This window comes from Chelonia mydas, chromosome 1, assembly GCF_015237465.2.
Source record: "Chelonia mydas isolate rCheMyd1 chromosome 1, rCheMyd1.pri.v2, whole genome shotgun sequence".
In the NCBI taxonomy this organism is placed as follows: Eukaryota; Metazoa; Chordata; order Testudines; family Cheloniidae; genus Chelonia; species Chelonia mydas.
In genome coordinates this window covers 173,351,888-173,365,052 of record NC_057849.1, presented here as the reverse complement: position 1 = coordinate 173,365,052, position 13,165 = coordinate 173,351,888, and the positions used below count along the sequence as shown (strand labels likewise).

The window sequence follows — 13,165 nt, the reverse complement described above, 5'->3', positions numbered from 1 at the left end:
GGAGGTCTAGAGAAGTAGTGACTTGCCCGAGGCCATATAAGAAGTTTGTGGCATATCTGAGAATTGAGCCTAGGCCTTGTGAGTCCTAGGCTAGCGCTCTAACCACTGGACAACTGGTCTCGTGGTAAAGCACTTGAATACTGCCCTGAAGAACTGGATTCTAATCCTGTTTCTGCCGGAGTTCCTATGTGATGCTGGACAACTCACTTGAACCAAAGTTTTCAAGGATGGTCATTAATTGTTCGTTCCTCAATTTCTGGGTTTAATTTGCAAAAGTGCTGAGCATTCTCAGCTGCAATTGAAGTCAATAGGTGCTGTACTTTGAACATAAAGTGCTATGTAATGCTAAGTACTCTGAAAAAAAAAATCCTCCCTAGGTGTCTCAAATTGGGCACCCAAAATTAGTGAATACTTTTGATCTTTTCCACCTGCACAGACCCAGTTGCAAGACTGGAGCCTTAAACTGTAAACATTTTGAGGCAAGGACTGTCTTGTGAGTTTGTGGAGCAGCTAGCATCATAGTTGGGACTAACTGGTATTACTGTAATATAAATGTGAAATATTCATTTTTCTAGGGGTTTTTCTTAGTATTTTATGTTAGAACGAGGATGGCTTTTAATAAAATGAAAAAAAAAAAAAAGCATTAAAAACCACTCATGAAAATCTAAATATAAGAACCAATAAATGCTTAAAACAAAGCCTAGCACATGATCTTAAATGATCATCACCTTCCCCACTCACTGGCTGTCATTACTTCTTGTTGTGTAAAATTGAACTTAATTTGTAAGGTCAATAAGAAGTTGCAACATTTTCTGATTAATTTGGTTTTCTCTTCTTCTCATGAAATATATGCAATCAGATTATTATTTCCTCAACCTCAAGAGTATTCAGTGAATTTTTTCTACACATTTGTTTGATCAACTGTTCTCTGAATTTTAGCAGTTTGAGCTACCTTGGTTAGTTATGATTGATCAGTTTAATCACAGACTATCACTTCTGTTCTCACAGTGGATGACAGTGTAATTAAACTTCCAGTGTGAATATCTGTGTGTACAAATCTGCACTTTGCTTTACATATGTATTAGAGAAAGCAAATTTGATATTCTCTTTCCTGGCACTGTTTTTCAGTTGATATTTTTCTGTCCCTGTCTAAAACAAATACAAAGTCAACAGCATTCAAGTTACATTAAGAAATTAAACAAAACAAGTTCACCCTTCCCTACTAGGAATTCAATTTGTCCAGGCTTAGGAGGTTCTCAGAACAGCAACCCTTCTTTCACTAGAAGATCACTAGAAGGAGACCAAAGCCCTGAGGTAAGTGGGGAAGCGGGATACCGGGAGGAAGCACGAGCAGGAGCGTGTGAGAGGGGAGGGGCGAGAACTGAGAACGAGGGGCGATCAGCGGGTCATCTCAAGTGCCTATATACAAATGCACAAAGCCTGGGAAACAAGCAGGGAGAACTGGAGGTCCTGGCAAAGTCAGGGAATTATGATGTGATTGGAATAACAGAGACTTGGTGGGATAACTCGCATGACTAGAGTACTGTCATGGATGGGTATAAACTATTCAGGAAGGACAGGCAGGGCAGAAAAGGTGGGGGAGTTGCACTGTATGTAAGGGAGCAGTATGACTGCTCAGAGCTCAAGTATGAAACTGCAGAAAAACCTGAGAGTCTCTGGATTAAGTTTAGAAGCGTGAGCAACAAGGGTGATGTCGTGGTGGGAGTCTGCTATAGACCACCAGACCAGGGGGATGAGGTGGACGAGGCTTTCTTCCGGCAACTCGCAGAAGCTACTAGATCGTACGCCCTGGTTTTCATGGGCGACTTCAATCATCCTGATATCTGCTGGGAGAGCAATACAGCGGTGCAGAGACAATCCAGGAAGTTTTTGGAAAGTGTAGGGGACAATTTCCTGGTGCAAGTGCTGAAGGAACCAACTAGGGGCGGAGCTCTTCTTGACCTGCTGCTCACAAACCGGGAAGAATTAGTAGGGGAAGCAAAAGTGGATGGGAACCTGGGAGGCAGTGACCATGAGATTGTCGAGTTCAGGATCCTGACACAAGGAAGAGAGGAAAGCAGCAGAATACGGACTATGGACTTCAGAAAAGCAGACTTTGACTCCCTCAGGGAACTGATGGGCTAGATCCCCTGGGAGAATAACATGAGGGGGAAAGGAGTCCAGGAGAGCTGGCTGTATTTTAAAGAATCCTTATTGAGGTTACAGGGACAAACCATCCCGATGTGTAGAAAGAATAGTAAATATGGCAGGCGACCAGCTTGGCTTAACAGTGAAATCCTTGCTGATCTTAAACACAAAAAAGAGGCTTACAAGAAGTGGAAGATTGGACATATGACCAGGGATGAGTATATAAATATTGCTCAGGCATGTAGGAATGAAATCAGGAAGGCTAAATCACACCTGGAGTTGCAGCTAGCGAGGGAGGTTAAGAGTAACAAGAAGGGTTTCTTCAGGTATGTTGGCAATAAGAAGAAAGCCAAGGAAAGTCTGGGCCCCTTATTGAATGAGGGAGGCAACCTAGTGACAGAGGATGTGGAAAAAGCTAATGTATTCAATGCTTTTTTTGCCTCTGTCTTCACGAACAAGGTCAGCTCCCAGACTACTGCACTGGGCAGCACAGCATGGGGAGGAGGTGGCCAGCCCTCTGTGAAGGAAGAAGTGGTTCGGGACTATTTAGAAAAACCTGGACCTGCACAAGTCCATGGGACCGGATGCGTTGCACCCGAGAGTGCTAAAGGAATTGGCAGATGTGATTGCAGAGCCATTGGCCATTATCTTTGAAAACTCATGGCGATTGGGGGAAGTCCCGGAAAACTGGAAAAAGGCTAATGTAGTGCCAATCTTTAAAAAAGGGAAGAAGGAGGATCCTGGAAACTACAGACCAGTCAGCCTCACCTCAGTCCCCGGAAAAATCATGGAGCATGTCCTCAAGGAATCAATTCTGAAGCACTTAGACAAGAGGAAAGCGATCAGGAACAGTCAGCATGGATTCACCAAGGGAAAGTCATGCCTGACTAATCTAATTGCCTTCTATGATGAGATAACTGGTTCTGTGGATGAAGGGAAAGCAGTGGACGTGTTATTCCTTGACTTTAGCAAAGCTTTTGACACGGTCTCCCACAGTATTTTTGTCAGCAAGTTAAAGAAGTATAGGCTGGATGGATGCACTACAAGGTGGGTAGAAAGTTGGCTAGATTGTCGGGCTCAATGGGTAATGATCAATGGCTCCATGTCTAGTTGGCAGCCGGTATCTAGCGGAGTGCCCCAAGGGTCGGTCCTGGGGCCGGTTTTGTTCAATATCTTCATAAATGATCTGGAGGATGGTGTGTATTGCACCCTCAGCAAGTTTGCGGATGATACTAAACTGGGAGGAGAGGTAGATACGCTGGAGGGTAGGGATAGGATACAGAGGGACCTAGACAAATTGGAGGATTGGGCCAAAAGAAATCTGATGAGGTTCAACAAGGACAAGTGCAGAGTCCTGCACTTAGGACGGAAGAATCCAATGCACTGCTACAGACTAGGGACCGAAAGCTAGGCAGCAGTTCTTCAGAGAAGGACCTAGGGGTGACAGTGGATGAGAATCTGGATATGAGTCAACAGTGTGCCCTTGTGGCCAAGAAGACCAATGGCATTTTGGGATGTATAAGTAGGGGCATTGACAGCAGATCGAGGGACGTGATCATTCCCCTCTATTCGACACTGGTGAGGCCTCATCTGGAGTACTGTGTCCAGTTTTGGGCCCCACACTACAAGAAGGATGTGGAGAAATTGGAGAGAGTCCAGCGAAGAGCAACAAAAATGATTAGGGGTCTGGAACACATGACTTATGAGGAGAGGCTGAGGGAACTGGGATTGTTTAGTCTACGGAAGAGAAGAATGAGGGGGGATTTGATAGCTGCTTTTAACTACCTGAAAGGTGGATCCAAAGAGGATGGATCTAGACTATTCTCAGTGATAGCAGATGACAGGACAAGGAGTAATGGTCTCAAGTTGCAGTGGGGGAGATTTAGGTTGGATATTAGGAAAAACTTTTTCACTAGGAGGGTGGTGAAACACTGGAATGCATTACCTAGGGAGGTGGTGGAATCCCCTTCCTTAGAAGTTTTTAAGGTCAGGCTTGACAAAGCCCTGGCTGGGATGATTTAGTTGGGATTGGTCCTGCTCTGGGCAAGGGGTTGGACTAGATGGCCTCTAGAGGTCCCTTCCAACTCTGTTATTCTATGATTCTATGATCTTTATGCATATTAATTACACAATATCCATTAAGCTGGTGCCCTTACACTAATGTTCCTGACTTATCCTGGCATTGGAAATCCTCTCTGCACCTCTCACACCATTGCTCAGCGTTGGTATCACGTGACTTCTCCTACATTTCTACATTAGTTCTGCAAGAGATACACAATTCACAATACAATTTATGAAGCACCTATCCTAAACCATAGGCTTGAGGGCAAAATTTTAAAGCATAATAATATCAGTCCAATAAAGAGAGTAACTAGGATCCAATGGGACTTAAAGACATGCTTACAGTTAAACATATGCTTAAATGTAATCCTGAATAAAGATGGACTTAAACACATACTTAAATGCTTTTCTGAATCAGTGCTTAGGTACTTTACTGAATCAGGGGCAGAATCTTCAGCACTTTGTAGGCCTTAACCTTAAGATCCTGCATCACTTGCCACTGACTGTAATAGGCCTCGCGTCACGTCAAGCCATACGTTTAAAATTTACCCCTGTGCAGAGGAACAAGTTGCAGCAGTTAAGCCCATTGTACAGAGGTGAACTGTATCTAAAGAGACAGGCTACCATAGGAAGATAAGCCTTAAACGGTGTGGGCTCATTGGTCAAAACTAGGAATTTAATGTGATAGCAAAGCATAGCATCCAAAGATAGATGTGTAGTTCTTTAGAGCTGCTTCATTTTGCAAAATCAGAGGAGAGGTGATCTACCATAAAAAGATTGTTCTTCTGAAAAATCCCCCAAAAGTCAGTAATAAAATACCAGACTGACAACAGAAAATGATCCAGGGAAAGGCAGCATTATAATAGCATACGTATGTAAAATACTAGCCAGACAACATTTAATTTTCTTTTGCGTATGCATCAGTGCATCATTTTGACAATTCTAGAAGATGCCAAGGGGAAGCTGTACATTCCATTGGCAGTACTTTGTCAGCAGCTGCACTTAGTTTAATTAAAATTTGACTCTCAATCATGCTTCATGCAGCAGGTATCAGTCCTTCATCTTTTTTTTTTAATTGCAAATTTTCATAACATTCACAAAGAGCAAGCACATGAAATGCTGAATTTCCACAAAATACTCCCAACTATTATATTTCCCTTCAATAGACCCATGACTACAATTCAGGAATCACTTCCCTTTCTTTCTGGCTGTAGCTCAGGAGAACCAAGTAACTATGTAGGAAACAAAGCCAGCAAATCTGGTAACAGAGGCAAACAGGAACTTTCCCTTACAACAAGCTGTCAGTGAAACAGTACAACTGACATTAGCAGTTTTATTTAAAAAAATACTTACTGTAAATACAGGTTTCAGAATAGCAGCGGTGTTAGTCTGTATTCGCAAAAAGAAAAGGAGGACTTGTGGCATCTTAGAGACTAACAAATTTATTTGAGCATAAGCTTTCGTGAGCTACAGCTCACTTCATCGGATGCATTCAGTGGAAAATACAGTGGGGAGATTTATATACGCAGAGAACATGAAACAACGGGTGTTACCATACACACTGTAATGAGAGTGATCACTTAAGGTGAGCTATTACCAGCAGGAGAGCGGTGGGAGGGAACCTTTTGTAGTGATAATCAAGGTGGGCCATTTCCAGCAGTTGACAAGAACATCTGAGGAACAGTGAGGGGTAGAGGGGGGAATAAACACGGGGAAATAATTTTACTTTGTGTAATGACCCATCCACTCCCAGTCTCTATTCAAGCCTAAGTTAACTGTATCCAGTTCGCAAATTAATTCCAATTCAGCAGTCTCTCATTGGAGTCTGTTTTTGAAGTTTTTTTGTTGAAGAATTGCAACTTTTAGGTCTGTAATCAAGTGACCAAAGAGATTGAAGTGTTCTCCAACTGGTTTTTGAATATTATAGTTCTTGACGTCTGATTTGTGTCCATTTATTCTTTTACGTAGAGACTGTCCAGTTTGACCAATGTACATGGCAGAGGGGCATTGCTGGCACATGATGACATATATCACATTGGTAGATGTGCAGGTGAATGAGCCTCTGATAGTGTGGCTGATGTTATTAGGCCCTGTGATGGTGTCCCCTGAATAGATATGTGGGCACAGCTGGCAACGGGCTTTGTTGCAAGGATAGGTTCCTGAGTTAGTGTTTTTGTTGTGTGGTGTGTGGTTGCTGGTGAGTATTTGCTTCAGGTTGGGGGGCTGTCTGTAGGCAAGGACTGGCCTGTCTCCCAAGATCTGTGAGAGTGATGGGTCGTCCTTCAGGATAGGTTGTAGATCCTTGATGATGCATTGGAGAGGTTTTAGTTGGGGGCTGAAGGTGATGGCGAGTGGCGTTCTGTCATTTTCTTTGTTAGGCCTGTCCTGTAGTAGGTGACTTCTGGGTACCCTTCTGGCTCTGTCAATCTGTTTCTTCACTTCAGCAGGTGGGTATTGTAGTTGTAAGAATGCTTGATAGAGATCTTGTAGGTGTTTGTCTCTGTCTGAGGGGTTGGAGCAAATGCGGTTGTATCGTAGAGCTTGGCTGTAAACAATGGATCGTGTGGTGTGGTCTGGATGAAAGCTGGAGGCATGTAGGTAGGAATAGCGGTCAGTAGGTTTCCGGTATAGGGTGGTGTTTATGTGACCATTGCTTATTAGCACCGTAGCGTCCAGGAAGTGGATCTCTTGTGTGGACTAGTCCAGGCTGAGATTGATGGTGGGATGGAAATTGTTGAAATCATGGTGGAATTCCTCAAGGGCTTCTTTTCCATGGGTCCAGATGGTGAAGATGTCATCAATATAGCACAAGTAGAGTAGGGGCATTAGGGGACGAGAGCTGAGGAAGCGTTGTTCTAAGTCAGCCATAAAAATGTTGGCATACTGTGGGGCCATGCGGGTACCCATAGCAGTGCCGCTGATTTGAAGGTATACATTGTCCCCAAATGTGAAATAGTTGTGGGTGAGGACAAAGTCACAAAATTCAGCCACCAGGTTCGCCGTGACATTATCAGGGATACTGTTCCTGACGGCTTGTAGTCCATCTTTGTGTGGAATGTTGGTGTAGAGGGCTTCTACATCTATAGTGGCCAGGATGGTGTTTTCAGGAAGATCACCGATGGATTGTAGTTTCCTCAGGAAGTCAGTGGTGTCTCGAAGATAGCTGGGAGTGCTGGGAGTGTAGGGCCTGAGGAGGGAGTCTACATAGCCAGACAATCCTGCTGTCAGGGTGCCAATGCCTGAGATGATGGGGCGTCCAGGATTTCCAGGTTTATGGATCTTGGGTAGCAGATAGAATACCCCAGGTCGGGGTTCCAGGGGTGTGTCTGTGCGGATTTGTTCTTGTGCTTTTTCAGGGAGTTTCTTGAGCAAATGGGGTAGTTTCTTTTGGTAACCCTCAGTGGGATCAGAGGGTAATGGCTTGTAGAAAGTGGTGTTGGAGAGCTGACTGAATGCATCCGATGAAGTGAGCTGTAGCTCACGAAAGCTCATGCTCAAATACATTTGTTAGTCTCTAAGGTGCCACAAGTCCTCCTTTTCTTTTTACTGTAAATACAATCTCTTAATTATAATTCTATTTTAGCAGCACTAGCAATACAAAATTTCCAAGACATGGTCCTGGAATGTAAAAGAAAAGGTCCAGTCTCAGTCATTTACACACATATCTGCCATTAAAATTAATGGATAATGTGTCTAACTCCCCTAGGTGGCTCGGAAAATCTCAGGAAGGTATTTAAAAATACCCAAAACCATAAGGTGAGATTCACCCTGGTGATGAGGGATGGGCGCCATGTCTTCCACATCCCCTAAATCTCACAGTGGGGCTGTGTGAGCAGCGTAACCACAGAGGGAGGTGGGCCAACGCAAATGGAGATGATGCAGCCTGGCCCATAATGACTAGGCAGAAAAGTGGCCAAAAATCACTGTACTGGAGATGTAGAGGGGACTCAGCAGATATTCAAGCCCCAAGGGCTTAGTAGTGTCTGCGGAGATGTGTTACAGTGTCACACCCATGGATCGTGGGGTGAGTTGCACCCTCCCCATTACCCACTTAGTTCCTGGCACAGAGCCTGAGTAAATTGGGCTTTGCGTGTTAAGTGGTGATTTGCACTCATTTTCTGTATACTGCTGAAGCAAGCCAAAAAGCATTTATAAACTTACAGCTACTACATCTTCTTAAACAAACACACACCGATATGCAACAAAATCAAGGGCTGCAGATTTCAAAGCACTGGAAATATTAAAGCTATGTGAAACTCAGTAGTTTCTGTTTGCTGGGTTCATGCAGATCTTTGATTTCAATTCTAATGGGTTCACCTTATTTTCTGATTCAAGTTTACAGGAGCCCCGAACTCCAACCGAACCAGTCACAACTCCTGATTTTTCATCCATTTAAGTATCCAAACCATGCAAATCCCACACATTTCACAGGGAACTGACACCACATTTAGGCATAAATCAGCCCCATTCCCTCATAAGATTAGAACACCTTAATAACATTTCTGAGAGACCTAGGATGTGTTTTGAGTTTGGAACAAAATCCAAAAGCAGGCAAATTGTATGTGCCTTTGGATTGTGCAATAGACATTCTGCCCATTTCACCTGCTCCCATCAGATCACCATCACACTCTGCAGTCCAGGACATCATGAAGGCACTAGTCACTTAATTCTGTGGCTAGGACACAGGGTGAGACGCTGGGTTGAGGGAATGAGGAGGGCGATCATGAGGAATGGGGGAGTATAGCTAGGATTTTAGTGGGTTTGAATAAAAAACAATGATCATTATGAGTCTGTAGAGAGGCTTGAGTCAGGAATTAACAAAAACTAACTAGGGGGACAGTGGGATAGTTTCTACCCACAAACAACCCAGTCAAATAAGCATCGCACAAAAACACAACACACACACCTAACATCATCCTGACTGTTTTCTGTTGTAGCCCTGGCAACCACACTTCACCAGATTGTGCGTCTTTTAGCTGATTTGGGCAGAGACTGTGGGCCAGATTCTCAGCTGGTATAAATCAGCATAGCTCCTATGAAATCACAGATTTACACCTGTTGAAAATCTGGCCCTTTTTCCTGTGTAGAGTTTAGCATGTTTTGGGTGCTATTGTAATAAAAATAAGTAATAGCCACAGCTCAGAAATATTAGCTACTTCCTGAAATTGGGGTAACTACAGTTATTATAATAATACCCGCTCTTTAGTTACCCAGTTTTAAAATGTGTATTTCAGAAAAGATCTTCTTAGATTTCCCAATATGTCAGGTACGTGCATGCCAATTAAGAATTCTAAATTTAATCTGGAATTCTTTTTGAAGCAATGTGCAGGCCTACAGCAATCAACAGGGACAAGAAGTAAAAAAAAAACAAAAAAAACCCAACCAATTTGATGGCCCAGTACCTTATGAAAATGCACAGCCAAAAAACTATAAAAAAACAAACAAACCACAGTTCTGCTCAACAGGAAATACTAACTTGTCTGCAATGATGTAGACATCTTTCTCTTAAATGTCCCCTGGGCTTGAGACAGCCAAAAAGCAGAACTGGAAGCTTTCAACTTGCTAAAATAAATTTTGCAGCACAGTGCATATTCTTTTCTCCGTTCATTACTGGATGCCTTGCACCCGCTACAATGACCTGGAGGATAATGATCGCGTTATTGGTCACCACAAGACAGCCAGGGGCCCACGTCAGAACTTAACTAATAGGTAGCACCTACAAGAACCATGATGATCAGGAACGGTAAGTATGCACTGTCGTAGTGTCAGTCCCAGGATATTAAGGAGACAAGAAGGGTAAGGTAATATCTTTTATTGGACCAATGTCTGTTGGTGTTGACAAGCTTTCCAACTTACACAAAGCCCTTCTTCAGGTCTGGGACATGTACTTAGGCCTTGTGTACACTGCCACTTTACAGCGCTGAAACTTTCTCACTCAGGGGGTGAAAAAACACCCCCCTGAGCGATGGAAGTTTCAGCGCTGTAAAGTGGCAGTGAAGACAGTGCACCAGCGCTGGGGGCCGCGCTCTGAGTGCTGGGAGCTACTCCCCTCATGGGGGGTGAGTTTTATTACAGTGACTGGTGCCATGACGACACAGCCACGTTAAAGCGCCCCTGTGGCAGAGCTTTAACGTTGATATTGAAGACTTACCCTGAGAGTGCAGCTACATATAAGATGGAACAAATTGTTTAGCATAAGTAGTTAACACATATTTCAAGGGACCAATCAAGGTGAAGTGGCCAATTAACACCTCTCCAGTCACAGGGGGGAAAAGGAGAAAATAAAGTTGGAGGGGACCGGGGGAGATGGCACCCTGGTGTTTAGTGGGTTACAGATTGTTGTAATAAGCCATAAATCCAATGTCTCTCTTTAGTCCATGGTTTTCAGTGTCTAACAGAGTTATGAATTTAAGCTCCCAGGTTTGTCTTTTGAAAGTGTTGTGCAGCTTTCCTTTGAGGATGAGGACTGAGAAGTCAGATGCAGAGTGATCGCTTTGTGAAGTCTTCACCCATAGGTGATGTGATGTCTTTGCCTTTTATCATTTTTCTGTGTTAGTTCATTTGAGAGTGTAGTGATTGTCTGGTTTCACCCACATAGTTGTTATTGGGGCATTTAGTACATCAGATGTTGTGATAGGTTTGTGTAGGACCCATGGATCTTGAAAGGTGTGTTGTGGGAGACACTGGTCATTGTAGCAGTAGTGATACGTAAACAGGTTTTGCATCAGGGACAACAGTGACAGACAGGGGACAATGCCAGAATGTGAGTAGAAAACTGGAGGAAGCAGCCAAGAACTTGCTGCAGGCAGTGTGTGTGAGTGTGTGTGTGTGTGTGTGTGTGTTGGGCGGGGGGGAGAGGGAGAGGGGAGGAAAGCCAGGAAGAAAAGCATGATGGCAGCTGAAGACTGGGAGAGCTAGGCCAAGGTAGTGGCTGTGAGCAGGGCTGAGAAGGAAAGCAGGTCAGCAGAGAAACAGCTGTGCAACTACATAGTATTGCTAACAAAGGCTCAGGACAGATGCTGGAAAGTGGCCGTGGTGACCAGTAGAACTGGTCCTGGGAGAAGAAAGGCCAGAGGTTGCCAGGGGTGCACAGGAGGGAAAGCAGCCTCAAACTTTGGGAAACCCAGTCTATAGTATAAGGGGAAAGTGTATGAAGAAGCCTCCCTTCAAGTTAATCATATAATAAAATAGTAACAATATCTATTTCTCATGTAGCACTTTTCATCTGTATATCTCAAAGTATATTACAAAGGAGATAATAATACTTAGCACTTATTTAGCACTTCCAGCTGTAGATCTCAAAGCACCTTGCAAAAGGGTGGATAAGCATTATTATTCTCATTTTGCAGGTGGGGAAAAATAAGCCACTGTTGTAATAACCGGGATCTCATACATTTACCCCAATTGTGGGAAAGTGAATAAAAAAACTTTCTAAAAGAGATTATGTGACTTATACAGCAGCTCAATCACACAGTAGGGAACAGAACTCAAATCTTCTGCATCCCAGGACACTGTTTTACACAATGGACCACACTGTCTTTCACAACAATGTACTTGGTATGTGTGACATTCTGTACTTCAAAGTAGCACCCCGGAACCGCCGTAGTCACTACTGGCATATAATTAGGATATGTTTTGTACAAAGTATGCCTTGTGAGGTATCATTTTAAAAGCACTGATCTGTTGAATATTAATATTCTGTGGGATTGTATGGTGCTGTCATTATACACCAGGCTACCAAGTATTGACATATATATATTTCTGAAAAATGTTGTGAGATCAGGAATGCCCACAGGCCAGCCTTTCAGCTGCATCAAAGGAGCCAGACAGGTGATTAATGGCTCATCAACACACAATCCACTGTCCTAGAAACTTCTCAGAGAAGGCATGTACACGTTGCGGGTGGACTAACCCATGTCACAGCAAATATCTTTCCAGCAAGCTGGAAGAAAGTATAAAAGAGAAGTGATATCATCACTTGGCCTTACTCCTCTTCCCCCTTACCTTCCCCTTTATCTCAGCACCCGGAAACACATCTGGAAGACAAAGAGTTTAAACTCGGGAAGTTTGGTCCCGGGCTGGAAAAGAGTCCCAGTCTGTGTATTGAGAAACTGTAACCTACTTGTACCATCTGTCAAGGTGAGAAAAGCTGTATAATTCAACTCTTGCTTAGACTAAGAGTTTAGGATTTAGAATGCATGTTTCTATTTTTATTTCCTAAGGGTAACTAACTTTGACCTTTAAGCCTACCACTTATAATCACTTCAAATTTATCTTTCTGTAGTTAATAAATCTGTTTTATATTTTACCTAAAACAGTGTCTTTTGGTTGAAGTGCATGGGAAATCTCAGCTCAGTTTACAAAGGCTAGTGTGTGTCCTCTCCATATTGAGGGAGGGGCAGACTGGGTAATGAACTTATACTGGCCAGGCTTCTGACCAGTGCAAGATGATACAGTTCTGGAGTGCGGGACTGAGGAGTGGGGGGATTGCCTGGCGTCTCTTTATTGTTGGTTCATGAGTGGCTGGGAGATCATTCATGTAACACAGTAGGGTATGTCCCTGCCTGTGGATGGCTGTGTAAGTGCAGTGCCTGCCAGAGGCTTGTAACTTGACATCAGCATAACAGTGTGAGGGCCAGCCCAGGTTGGTGGGATAGAGGGCTCAGCAGTCCCACAGTCCAGGTTTCACCCCAGGGACCCGGTCACAGTAGGCTAGCCACACAGCTGTCTGAAAACTTTTGGTATACCACAATACTCATGATAGCATCCCACATGATGGTCCATTACAGTATCTTATAAAAGTTACCCATACAAGAATATATTAGTAGCGCAAGTGTGACATTAGAAGGATATACTTCAAAGAAATACCTGGGCTACTGTTTTGTCCAAGTCCAAGATCAAAATACTTCTATAAATAAATAGTATAACATATTTTGTAAAGCAATTATTTTATCCT

At 43.4% G+C, this 13,165-nt stretch overlaps 1 protein-coding gene and 1 long non-coding RNA gene across 3 annotated transcripts in view; one reads left to right on the top strand and one right to left on the bottom strand.

Moving 5' to 3' along the window:
* Positions 1–13,165, bottom strand: part of SAMSN1 (SAM domain, SH3 domain and nuclear localization signals 1) — a 114,517-nt gene that overhangs the window by 43,481 nt on the left and 57,871 nt on the right. The window lies entirely within an intron of this gene.
* The window catches only part of LOC122464106, a 78,299-nt gene continuing 74,429 nt past the window's right edge, over positions 9,296–13,165 (top strand). For both annotated transcript variants that reach the window (XR_006287987.1, XR_006287988.1), the window contains exons 1-2: positions 9,296–9,952; positions 12,231–12,348. This is a non-coding gene — a long non-coding RNA (uncharacterized LOC122464106). The remainder of the gene's footprint in view (positions 9,953–12,230; positions 12,349–13,165) is intronic.